At 39.1% G+C, this 14,204-nt stretch overlaps 1 pseudogene; it reads right to left on the minus strand.

The window, feature by feature from the left end:
• Positions 1–268: 268 nt before the first annotated feature.
• Positions 269–1,009, minus strand: LOC124096836 (large ribosomal subunit protein eL21-like; annotated as a pseudogene).
• Between the last annotated feature and the right edge of the window lie 13,195 nt (positions 1,010–14,204).

Raw genomic sequence — 14,204 nt, forward strand, 5'->3', positions numbered from 1 at the left:
CCAGGGTCTTGTGCCTGCTAGGCAAATACTCTACCATTGAGCTACATCCCCAGCCTTTTATATTACTTAGAGACAGGGTTTCACCAAGTTGCCCAGGCTGGTCTCCAACTTGTGATCCTCTTGCCTCAGCCTCCAAGTAGCTGGGAATGCAGGTGTGTACCACCACACCTGGATCTGTCATTACTTTTTCTCTCTTTTTTTTTTCTTTCAATTAAGAAAATCGGTTTTATAGTCCACAGGCCTTTATTTATTTATTTATTTACATTTATTATGCAATGAACTCATAGAGAATAGGTTCCAGCAGCTCAGGATCCTTTCCATTTGTTCTCACAAAATGTGGTTCTCTGGGTGGAGCTGGCTGGCACTTCAGCTGAACCCAGGGAGCTTTCTCTTTGGCTTCCTTCTTTTTCTGATCATTTTCCTTCACACATTTCAGGAAGCTGTCTCGGCTCTTAGAGTGCTTCATGTGCTCAATACACACATTAGTAATCAGAATCTTGCCCTTAACTTGCTTATTCACCACAATGCCAACTGCATGCTGGGTAACATTGTAGACTCTCCCGGTTTTGCCATGATAACGTGTGTGGGGCATTCCTTTCTGAACAGTATCCATTCCCTTAATGTCTACAATGTCACCCTTCTTGTAGATTCACATCTAAGTGGCCAAAGGAACAACCCCGTGTTTTCTAAAAGGCCTAGAGAACATATTTGGGGTTCCTCCCCTCTTTGCCTTTGTGTTTATCATCTTGGTGAATTACTGGAAGATGGCAGTTCTGGCCGTGAGGCATTACTTCTGGATCTATAAGAGGTCAGGATAGAGAAAACCATGATAGCACTCATCACCCTATAGGTAAGTGTTTGTTCATTGTTCATTTGACTATAAGGTATTAAAGGGTGAAGGATGGGACCATAGTTCATTTTAAAATTTTAATTTCTCCCTTATATTCTTTCCATGTTTAGAGTGAAAATTTTCTCTCTCAAGTAAGAAGAAAATAATAGTAAACATTCATTGTAGAAGAGTAGGTCAGGCACCGTGGCAGCCCAGCTTCTCTGCCACCTAACAAATGCCCACATAATTGAAGACAAGCAGTGACTTGCAGGCTGGTCCCTTGTTCTTATAAAGTGGTTGTGTTAGTCTGATCCTCCAAGAATCAGATTCCAAGGTAAAGCTGAACAGATCAGCTCATCAATCCTGAAAGCCCCAACACTTAGCACACTAGGCACCTCAATGAACTATGTACTCTGCTAAGAGCTTTACAATCGTCATATCACTCAATAGACCAAAAGTATACTATCTTTTTTTTACAGAAGAGGAAACTTATACTCAGAGAAGTTACATTATTTTATTTATTTAGTTTTGTACTACTGGGGATTGCACCTGGGGTGCTCTACCACTGAGCTACATCCCCAGACCTTTTAAATTTTTGTTTTTATTTTGAGGCAGGGTCTTGCTAAATTCCCCAGCTTGGACTTGAACTTGTGATTGCCTCAGCCTTCCTGATAGCTGAGAATACAGATATGCATCACCACACTGGACATTAAGAATCAAAGTCCTGCAAATCAATTTTTGGCAATTCTCTGTGTCTTTGTTGTCTTTTGTGGAACAGAAATTTTGCATTTGATAGTGTCCATTTTACCAGTCTGTGTTATGATTTATGTATTATGCCTTATTTAAGTAATCTTTCCATACTTTGATGTCATAAAGATATAATCTTGTATTGTCTTCAAAAATTTTTAAAGATCTTTTTCTTTAGCCTTTCTGAAATTTATTCTTGCAAATGAGGTGAAGCAAGGAATTAATTTTATTTATTTACTTGTGTGTGTGTGTGTGTGTATGTAGGAAGCTGTCCCAAGACCATGTATTAAAGGTTTTTTCTTTCCCCTTATTTTTGCTGTATCTGATATTCATCTGTCCAATAACCACATATGAAGAACCAGCTGAGTATTGGTCAAACACTTTTAATGGGGAAAGTTTTGAAATGCAGAAGGCTAAGAGGATCCAGGCAGAGTTGGTGAGCCCCAAAAGATGTTAATATAAAATAGCTATTAAAATTTTGTGATATATCTTAGATCCATTTTGTAGCAATATAATATGTAAATAAAAAAGCAATCTTTATTTTCAGGCTCAAGTTAGGTAGTCCCAATTCTAGGAAGTCCTCTAAGAGCTCCCTAAGCTGTGTTATGTCTTCTTTTTTCTTTTTTCCTCTTTCAGTGCTCTTTTTTTTTTCTTTAGAAATTTCTACATAATATTGGCCACATCACATCATTGCCTGTTTACCTATTTTCCCCAACAATAACAAAAAATCTTGAATACAGTAAACCTGCCTTATTTATTTCAGATCCTTGGACAGGGCCTTTTCCAGTCCACAGTTGCTAAATAAATTAATATGTACCCCTTTGGTTGTACCTGTTTAACTTCAGAGGTGTGAAGTTCATTACTAGGAAGAAAGCAATCTTGCTATTGACCAACTGCAAACTCATATGGAATCCAGGAGATAATATAAAAAGAAAACTTATACACAAGCATCCCAAGTGCCTTTTTAAAAAATGGACTCCAACAGCAAAACTAAGGGGCAAATCTAAGCCATAGACTATTCTACCCAGGAGAAAACCAAAGACAATCCCCATATGGCAGGCATTCAGAGCAAGAAGCCGTATTCCTGGAAGTGTCCCAGGTGGAAACTAAGAGGAGATGATGAGATAAATAAAGAAGAGTATTAGAAAAGACTAATGAAAGGACAGGTAGATGGCATGTGATGAAGAGTCAAAAAATTCCACTTATGCAGTTGTTACACTATGAACCCTAATTTCCAATTAAACAGGAGTAATGATATGGGGTCGGTGGAGGGAGAGGAGGGTGCTGTAAGAATGCTAAATGCTTAGATCACCATAGAAAGACAACAGATGATGTGTAGCTAATAAAATAGGAAATAGTAAAATGAGCATAGTGTTTAGAAACACGTAGGTGACTATTTAACTGAAGCTGCATTTGCAATCAAGGAATGGAGATGGACAGCTGTGTTTCATTATAAGCCTCCTGGTACTTTTTTTTTTTTCCTTTTAAAAACTATGTGCATGTATTAGTTTGATGGAAAAGTTTCAAAACTAAGTGAGCCACTGATTTACAAGAGTTTTAGGTGAATCGACGGCCACCGGCCTGTGTGGAGAGCTGTCTGATGCTAGAGTGTGCATTTGGGGCCAGGGAAACTGTTCTTCTGACTCCTTGCTCCTTCTGGAGAGAGAAAGAAGGAATGTCAAGTACCCGCCCAGACAGTGACACGCGTGAATGTGTGTCTGAAGCTCCTGTCCAATCTCACAATAACTCTTCCAGGTGAGTATTATTATCCCCGTTTTACAGATGAAAAACAGGTTCAGAGACAATACCTGCCCAAGTTGTTCCACTAACTGGAACTAGTAAGTGATAGAGCAATGATTTGAACTCAAGGCTGCTAACACCCGAAAAAGCAAGTCTGAATAGAAAATTATAATATAATATATTATTATATTATATATAATATATAAAATTATAATATAATTATAATATAATTACAGTAAATTATATATATGTTTATATATACTGTAAATGTACAGTAAAATAGTAGATATTTATGTTTATAGTAAATATATATATTATATATTTATATAGTATATGCAAATATACTGTTTAGCTATTTATATGTATATGTATACTATATAATTGTAAATATTATATTTATATTTATTATATATATTACATATGTTATAATTTTAGAATAAATCTGAAGTCCCAAATTTGTTTTCTACACTGCCATACAATCACCCTCTTCCGTCTGTAATCCCTGTCTATGTTCATCTTCTCACATCTGAGCAAGACTAGTTCCAGCCCCGCGTCTGCTCCTGCATCCACACTTAATGCTCCAGAGTTATGTCCTTCCATCCATCTTTCTGTAGAGATACAAACACATCTTTTCAAAAGCAAATGGCATTGTAGGATGCATCTTGAATTCTTTGTTTTTTGCCTCATATGTTTTGTCTCTCCATGTCAGTTCCAGTTGTTCAATACAATTTCCCCCATACCCAACCTGTACTTTTCCACAGTATAAATTGACTTCATTCATTTAATCTCTTGCATATTTCTACATGGTCATTTATCAGCATTTTAGCATTTTGATCCTCATAGCAATATTTTTAGTAAAGTGATTACTTTGGCAAATACCAAAGCATTAACTGACTAAGCGTCCATTCTTACAAGACAGACAATGGACGCTTAGTCAGTTAATGCTTTGGTATTTGCCAATAACCCTACCAGAGAGGATTGATAGGGATTTTCAATTATGCAGATAGGACACTCAAGACTCCAAAAAAATGCTCCTCACTGGGCAGTGCCCTTGGCCACAGGGAGTGCCTCTATCACTCCTAGCAATAGCCAGGGGCCTGTGCCAGGTGGATACAGGGACAGGGATATAAGCCCCTGTTCCTTTCTACTTTGATATGAGCAACTCTTAAGGGTCCTCTCAACTGCAGAGCTCACTCTGGGATTGGCTGAGAGCTCAGTTACAATCATATTATTGTTGGGCTTCTTCCTCTGACCAATCCTGCTGTCCTTGCCCCAGACAGTGCTTTCCAGTAAAGTTTCTAGGTGCACTTTCAGGTTCAGAGTGTGTCCCCAGGGAACCCAATCTAAGACAGTACTGTTCTGGAATCCTGTTCCATATATTCTTCATATAGTGCTCTTTCCCACCTTTGTGCATAGCACTTACCAATCCCTAATATATATTTATGTGTTTACTCATTATCTGTCTTCTTCTGTCCCCAGAATATGTGCTCTATGGAAACAGGGACTTTGCCTTGTTCTCTTTAACACCTAAACCAGGTTTGACAATAATTAAAAATAAAACACTATTAGAGTAGGGGGTGGTAGCAGTTGCCTGTTATCCCAGCTACTTGGGAGGCTGAGGCAGGAGGATCATAAATGTGAGGCCAGCCTGGGCAACTTAGGGAGACCCTAACTCAAAATTTTAAAATAAACCAAAAAAGGGGCTGGGGACATAGCTCAGTGATAGAGTGCGTGTCTAGTATCTACCAGGCCCTGAGTTCAATCCTCAGTGCTTAAAAAAATAAACAAAAAACATTGTTTAAAGAATTGAATCAATGTCTCTGGGAACTGTGAAGGCAGTCCAGAGAAGGGGATAGGACCAAGCCCCTTGGTGGCACAGATGGAGTGTGTCATCACTGAAGATGGAGTGAGGAAGTCCTAGTTCAACCCCATTTCTGGGTATTGCTTTGGACAAGTGTCTTAACCCATCTTAGCCTCAGTTTCTTCATCCATAAAATAAGGCAAATCATCAGACCTACTTTGCAGGGATTTCAGAATAAGTGAATGAGATGCTGGGAGGCTTCCAGTGCTAGTCACAGCTCCCTCTGGCCAAGGGCAATGCCCAGGGAGGAGCACTTTTGGAGTCTTGAGTGTTGTTTTTGCATATTGGACACTTCCTGTGCTACTCTATTCTAAGGCTTTAAAATAGAAGCTAACCCATAAGCTCTCAAAACTCTTAAATGATTATTATAATTCTGAACAGGCTGCTACAAAAAAAGTAATTACAAAAATCACAACTCTAAATTATTTTTCTAGACCATTGGGTTAAAATACTGGGGAAAATATAATTAGACAATGACTATCTCGCCAACCTGCTGCTGGAATATTTTCCCTAATTACAATGTAGATTTCATTAGCTGGTTCTGCAACATTCAGTCCAGGATACAAAAAAACCCCACTGGACAAATTATCTCCTGTACTCAATGGACAGAGCCTTTCATCTGAGCAACTGGAGCTCTCAGGGCATGTCATCATCATCTGTAGCAACCTTCAATAGTAGGTGTCATTTGGGAAACCAAGGAGGTTGGAGAACAGATTTTTAAAGCTTGGTGAGACAAAATTAAGAATCCAGGAAGTAGGCTTGTCTTTGAGTCATTCCATCTGTCGGCTATGCCATTTTGAACAGGTCTTTTAACCAACCATCCATCTATCCAATCAACCACCATTCCTTATTTATGGAGACTTACTATGTGACAGATGCTGACCTAGATCCTAGAGATAGAGATGAGCCACTTCAGTCAAGAAGCTCGCCCTCTAGTGGAAAAGAGGGAAAACAGCAATTCCATATTTAAGCGGTAACCCTGGCATTAAGTCCAATGTGTTGCAGGAGTTAGTCCTGTGCTGGGAAAGAAGTCCAGGGAAACGTGCTGCCCTTCATATTGACCCTGTCAGGAGGAAAGAGAAGGAATGAAAGTCCAGGCAGCTCCCAAAACACGTGGGTAGAGATGAAGTCAGGAGGGCCACATGTTTTCCCTTTTCATGCTTTATGTTGGTTTTGTTGTTTAAAGTCACTCCCAAAACAGTGTTGGAGTACTGCCTGTTATTTCTGAGTGCAACAGCGGATGTGTTGTATGGAGAAAACAGGCATGTTAAGAAAATTTCGTGAAGGCATATTCGTTGTGAGTTCTTTGTTAATAAATCATCCATATAGATTAAACAAGGTGTCTTTAAACAGAAAGACACATAAGAAGATGTTATATGTATCATTGGAAATGATGTGACCAGAGGCTTACAGGAACCTGTATTTCTCCTAAGAGCAATTTCCCATATTCCCTAATTCAGTATTCACAGAAACTCATATGGAATATGAGTACTGTGAATAATAGGAATCAATAGTATCTCTTATCCTACACAACTTGGAAACAAAGTCCCTGTCCCCAATTTCTTCCCTTAGAGAGAAACTCATATGTGAAGCTGCGTACAACTGGGCAGTGATATTTCCCCAGGTTCCCTGAAGGTTCAAATGAGCCTAGACACATGCACCTCTTGCTTGTTTTGCATCTGGGTTTCATTGTCATTTTCCTACACCTCCACTGGGCTGTCTTGTCCCCTTTGTGCTAGACAAGGCTCATAAGGTTATGAACAAGTCCTAAGACATGACCCTGGGGAGTCTGGGCTCCTAGGATTGCCAGCCCACTCCCACTCTCTACTTTCCTCCATGCTCCAAGTGGGTTGGAAGGATGGCTTCTCACCCTATGCTTGGAAGGATATTCTCCTTCCACTCTGTCAGCCCCGTTTGCCTTAGAAGCATGTGGATGATTTTACCTGAGAATCCTTTCATGGGTGGTCACCTCGTTTCATGGATTTCTTCAACCCTCCTTCCCCCTTTTGCCTCCAGAAATCTGAGCACCAGTGTGGTCTCTCTTCCCTTACATGACATGAGTGCTGTGCTCCTTCACTCTTACCTGGTGGGTCCCAGTTTTATAGAGTGTATTTTCTTTTATGAAGGCAAGCTGTGGTATCCTCCTCTTGTCATTTCTTGACCAATTTTAATAAATGGAAAGAAGTTGGGACTGTATCTGATTAAACTTAGGTTAGAGGATTTTGTAAAGAGTAGGCATTAACCACCTTTGGTTCCAGGGGCACTCAGGTTCATTTCCTGGGTCTTGCATGCTTAATCAGTGCTCACTGTGCCAGAATGCCAGTAACCTCAATGTTTATTCTATTTTTTAAAAGAAACGATCTCTCTAAGTTGCTGAGGCTAGCCCTGAACTGTGGGGCTCAAATTATCCTCCTGCCTCAGCGTGCTTAGCAACTGGGACCACAGGTGCATTCTACTATGCCCATGCTAATAATCTCAGTTTTTGAAAACAGCTATCCCTAGTTTTTGGAAGAATTAATTCCTTATGATTAGCCTGAAGAAGAGGCTTTCTTAATGAAAGTTAAAAAAAAAAAAAAACTACTTAATTCTAACATCAATTGTTTACCACTCAACCTGTCAACAAGAACTAAACTAGATTTCTCCCTACTTACCACCATCAAGAAGGTTGTGATGGATTCATAAAATGACTTTCCTTGATCCCATTTCCAGCAACTCACAGGAAAAGGCAGGAAAAGGGACAGCCTTCTGGTGTACTTCCCATAAATCCCTGTTGTCCTGATGATTGAGACTAGAGGCCGAGGAACATTTCAATGCTTATGGAAAAACAAGTAATTAAGAAAATCCAATAACTATTCCTGATTTTAAAAAGAGTCTTATAAGAACCAGAAATAGAAGGAAACTTTCTTAACTTAATAAAAGTATCTACTAATAAGCCCCTACAATAAACACCACACTATATAGTGAGAAGTTAAGACCAATCTTTGTGAAAACAAGGTCATTTATCATCACTTCTTTTTTTTTTTCACCCCATATTTTATTAAAGGCCCTAGTCAGTATGGTACTATAAAAAAAAAGCAGCATGGAGATTATTCAAGACTAGAAAATAGAACCACCATATTGACCTAGCCATCCCACTCCTTGGTCTTTATCCAAAGGAACTAAAATCAGTATCCCATAGTGATATAGGCACATGTGTTTATAACAGTGCAATTCACCATGGCCAAGTGATGGAACCAGTCCAGGTGCCTGTCAACAGATAAAGAAAATTTTAAAAATGGTAAATAGGTAAAAGAAAGACCAATAGAGTAGAGGAAGGAGAACAGGGTAAGGGAGGAGGGGAGGGAAAGAGAGAGTACTTGGGACTGAAATGGAAAAAAATTATATTCCAAACATGTATTATTATGTCAAAATGAATCCCACTATTATGTATAACTATAATGCTCTCATAAAACCATTAAAAAGAAAAAGAAGTAAGAAATAAAAGATAAAGTGTCTCTTTGAAGGTTGATTTTCTCAAACTCAAGAAAATCTACAAATTATTGGAATTAAAAGGAGAACTGATCAATGTTAATATTACAAGATCCATATATTAATGTCAACTGTATCTCTATACTAACTTCATTTGATAATAATTTTTAAAAGAAGGTCAAAATTTGAAGTAAAGAATACATCTAACAAGTATAAAATTCTTATGAATAAAAGTATAAAGTCTAATTGTAAGATATTAACAAAGTTGATACAAAAATTGATATAATAAAGATAGGGACATATGCAGTGTTCAAGAGTAAGAAGACACTATTCTAAAGATATGAATTTTCTCTCAAAAAAAATGTTCGTAGATTCAAACAAATTCCACAAAGCTGATGTTGGTTGTTGTTTTGGTAAAATTTGTCAAACTGATTCTAAAATTAACTTGGTGTACTAGAGCCCATACTTAGCAAAGATAATTTGGGGGTGGGGAGTGGGGAAGAAGGACTTGCTGTATCATCTAAAGGACTTAATATGAAGCTTTAGAAAGTAATGTTGTAAGGAATAGGTGGGTTAATGGAACAGAATGGTGAGTCCCAAATGGCCAAGCATAATAGATGGGTTGATACACAATAGAGGTGGCATTAGAAACCAGTGGGAAAATGATGGGCATTCAATAAATGGGATGGGACAATTAGGTATGAGGAAAATATCTACATGAAAATAACTTTGTCAAAAACATTAGAATATATTTTATGTTCTTATGGTAGGAAATAGGATCTTCCTATCTAAAAACCATAAGTTATAAAATAATAATAAAAATATTTTCAATGATCTGAAGAATTAAAATTTATATAGGTTGAGCATCCCTTATCTGAAATGCTTAGGACCAGAAGTATTTCAGATTTTTTATTTTTTGAGGAAGATTTTGGAATATTTTTGAACGTATAATGTAATGTCTTGGGGTTGGGACCCACGTCTAGACACGAAATGTGTATTTGTGCTTCTTATACACCTGGTACACAAAACCTGAACATAACTTTATATAATATTTTTAGTGTGCCTGTGTTTTGACTGTGACCTCTCATTTAAGGTCAGGTCTGAAATTTCCCACTTGTGACATGGTGTTGGGGCTCAAAAAGTTTCAGATTTTGGAGCATTTCTGTTTTCTGAATTTTGGATTAGGAATGCTCAGCTTTTAAATATGTAAAAGTTTAAGTAAATTAACAGAGAAACAATCCAGAGGCAGATAATTTTGCAATGCATGTGACCAACCCAAGGTCTCCATCTTAAACATAAAGAACTCCTGCAAATCAGTAAGAAAAACCAAAGCCCTATTTTAAAAATAGGCAAGAGGGCTCAGGATGTGACTCAGTTGTAGAGCATTTGCTTAGCATGCATAAAGCTGTGGGCTCAATTTCCAGTACCACACACATGCACACCAAAAAAAGGCAAGATAAATGAATAAGCAATTCCCAGGTGAGGCCTATGCCTCCACCCTCCACAAATATAAAAATTTGCTCAAGCTCATAGTCACCAAAGTATTTGCATCTCAAACACTGAAATACCATTTCCCTGTCTTTGCACTGGCAAATATATAAAAGCCTGACAATACCAACTGGCACTCACAAGAGGCTTGATGGATAGTACAACTCTGAAGAGAAATTTTGTAATCTCTATAAACTTGGAATTGCATAACCTTTAACTCAGAGTAGTTCCACCTCCAGGGATATGTCTCAAAGAAACTCACATGTGTTCACAGAGAGATATTAGAAAATATAAATAGCAGCACTGCTTATAACATCAAAAACATTGGAAATGGCCTCTATGCCCCTTAAAGGAGAATAAAAACTAATTGTGCAATGTTTATATGACAGTATGCTATTCAGATGGATGAACCAAACAACTGACACATATCACTATGAAAAAATAATAAATCATTAATAGGAGAGTGTCATAGCGCAGGTTCCCCAGATACTCTGAGACTGGCATGAAGAGCTCAAAGGAACAATATGTTTGAGGGCTGAGGAAGACAGGATTGACAGGACACAAGAAAAGCTCAACAGAAGCCACAGCCCGTCTCATGAGCCTCTCTGGGCTGATGTGGCTCTGCTGAGTTGTCCTTCTTGAGATAAGGGCTAAAGCCACTTGGATCTCTTATTTTAGCAGTCAGTGGGCACAGGCTGCCCCCAGGAAAGTGGCATAACGTTGGCAAGGCAACTTCTTTGTGCAGAGGGCAAATTCCAGTGTAAAACTTCAGCCCCCTGGGGGAGATTGGAGCTTCCATCCTGAAGGATAATCTGACCCTGCACGTATCCACCACAGAAAGAGAACTAGGCTATGCTTTAAGGAGAAGACAGATTACTAAGCATTTTAAAATAGGGGCTTTTCAGGTCAGCCAGGGGAGAAAGGCTCTTTTGACAGAGGATACTGTGTGTATGATAGGTCACTCTACCAAAAAGCACTTAGATGACCCGCAACAGTTGAATGTTTTAAACTTATTGTCTTAAAAGAGCTCTTCGCAAATTGTTCATTTGAATTGCAAATATTTTCTCTCAACCCATTGCTTGTATTTTTATTTTGCTTTATGAAATTTTAGCTTTATAATGGTAAATGTGTCAATTTTTTTCTTGCAACTTCTGATGTTTGTGCCTTGCTTAAAAGCAATCATTAAAAGAATGAATGTTTTAGTATTCACTTGCAACATCAGGCTCAACTTCATGGTAAGCTCTCTTTGTTCAGACCGTCACTATTTTCATGTGATCTAAGACACTAGTCCCTTCCCAGGGTACTGAAATCATGAATGACTTTTCCCTTTAGATGGCTTACTTTTTATAGAGGTTAAGCCTTCTGCTTAGTAGACCTTCGTACATACCTGCCTACAATGCAGTGTGCCTCCGTTATTTCAACCTGTACTCCAGTTGCTCCTTCTAATTGGAATGGTGGAAAACTAACAATTTTGCTTTTCATACTATCAATTCCACATGCTAATTAGGTTCTATCCCTTAGATGTTCCTTCAGGATATCTGTTAGGTGGGAGTGAGAGGAAGCCTTCTTTCTGCCTCTCTTGGGAAGTTTTTTGCTGGCAAGTGGGACTGTGAAACTGTGTGTTCCGTATTACTAACTCCCAGAGTCCATTCATGGGTAATGAGGGATGCTTCCTGATCTCTGGATGGTCACAGCCACAGCTTCCCAAGGTTTAGAGGAATCAGAAGGAGTAGTATTCATTGCAAAGGGGTAAATCCTTAATTCCAGCAGGCGTTAATGGTGAGCTCAGAGGTTCTTGTCTGTCTGGATGGTCATTAAGAATAACCTGCTGATCATTCTTGACAACCTCAATCAGAATCAAGACCTTTCTGCATTCCCAATGTTTTTGTGTCTAATTTTCTGTATCAATCCCTTCCTACATGAAATACCTATAGTGGTTTCTGTTTCCCACGTGGAAACTTTATGATAGGATATCTAAATAAGAATACTAACATCACTAATAAAGATAGTAACAATGATAAAAGCAGTAATAGTGACAACTAACATTTACTGAGTGTTCTGTCCTAGGCACTATTCTAAATGTTTTTGCAAGCTTAGTCCTTATACAACCTTCAAGTTAGTTATGACTGGTAACTTCATTTCCACATGAAGAAACTGAGACACAGAAAGTTTTCCCAAGGTCACACACCTAGGCAGTAGTGGGGGTGGATTAAACTTGGGCCATACGGACATATATACCACAGAATAACAATGTCTAGGAAGATGTCTTTCTTCTCTATCTCCTCTGTTTCTCCCATCAGACCCAGGAGTTCACAGCCCCTCACTATCTTTAGCATTCTAAAAATACTTTATTAGCTACTCATAAAGAACTAGTCAGATCTGACCATAAAATGGACAATCCCATTATTATGATCCACACTCAATCTCTTCTCCATATGTACTACAAAACCTGGTCAGCAAGCTCTAGGTAGGGCCTTCCCTATGTCAAGTCTAAATTGGGCAAGAGGAAAATTTGTCTATTGACATTAGCAATAAATCATCAGGCTTTAAGTGTTCTAGAAAGATTTCAGAAAGGCAAGACCTAGGCTTAATCTTTGGTGAATCTGGAATAGTTGTCTAAGGAGAATGATGTTTCATTCTCTTGCTCCTGAGTTATCACCACATATCTTCGGGGTGTGGGGAGACACTATTGACTATCTTAACTGACTCTGTTGATCACCAATGCTCTGGGTAAAGCAGGGCTTTGGTTCTGGGTGGGTGGTATCCAGAGAAACTCAAAAGGGCCTATCAGAAGGAACTGGCAGCAGCAATAGGGAGTTTGGGATTCTGGCTGGGATTTCAATCCCTAGTGGAGGGACCAGGGACAGAGGACAACAGGTAGACTTAGCAGTGTCTGAGGAGGCAAGAGCAGAAATGGTGCCTTATCCATGGGATGATTATGAGGGCTGGGGTGCAAATCAGAGAGGAATCTGGGACTGGGCCGACAATGCTAAACCTTCCAGAGGCTGATATGTCCTATGTCTTCCTCCTTCCCCAATAAACTCAAAACTGTTCCCCAAATTATAGGAAAGGGAAGAACCTGGGGAGGGAGGACAGCAGGAGGTGTCATATGGCTCCAGCTTTCAAGGCCAGGGATACCTGGGGTATTAGGCTAGGCCTGTAGTGTCACTGCATACCAGCTTGGTCACTCTGGAGACTCAGGCTACCCAGGGATCCAGAAACCAGGCCTAACTTGTAGGTGGGAGATTGGGAGGTTTCAGAGACAATCAGAGCCAGCTGTGGGGGTCAAGCACCTCACGGTGCCTTCCTGCTACACTCCCTCTTTCCCTTCCTCCCCTTTCTCTGTTTCTTTCCTTTTTTCTAAGATATAATCCAACACCATCAAAGTCACCATATTAAAGTATATTTTTTAGTGTGCTCAGTGGTTTTCAGTGTATTTGCAGGGTTGTACAACCATCACCATCACCACCACCTAATTCCAGAACATTTTCATCACCCCAAAAGGAAACTCCATATCCATTAGCCACACCCCCACTCCATCTTCCTGCCCCAGGTCCTGGCTACCATTAATCTACTTTCTATTTCTGTGGATTTGCCTACTGTGGATATTTCATGTAAACAAAATCATACCTATGGGCCTTTCACTTCTGGCTTCTTCACTGAGCACTGTGCCTTCAACTTTATCTGTTTTGTCACGTGAGTCAGGATTTCACTGCTTTTTGTGGCTGAACAGTATTCCATTGTATGGATACACTGTGCTTTATTTATTTTATTTATCCATTTATCAGTTGATAGCCAATTGGGTTGTGATATATGCTTTTTTTACTTATGTATGATTTTCTTTAATTTAACTAGAGATGTCTGGTTAAATTACTGTCTAAGCAGTTCTGCCTTAGAGGACTCTCTTCCATTTTGGGATTTGATGATAGCTGTTGATTGCCTGAATCTCTTTTCACAAGAAACACAAATATACCCATCTTTAAAATGGCATTTGACTCCCTCGAGGATCTTACCCCACTTCTGTGGCTCCTGATTAAGTTACACACAGTACGTACCACCTCACGGAAATCT

This window comes from Marmota monax, unplaced genomic scaffold (assembly GCF_021218885.2).
Source record: "Marmota monax isolate L192 unplaced genomic scaffold, Marmota_monax_Labrador192_F-V1.1 WCK01_AAM20220418_F8-fsc00023, whole genome shotgun sequence".
Lineage (NCBI taxonomy): Eukaryota > Metazoa > Chordata > Mammalia > Rodentia > Sciuridae > Marmota > Marmota monax.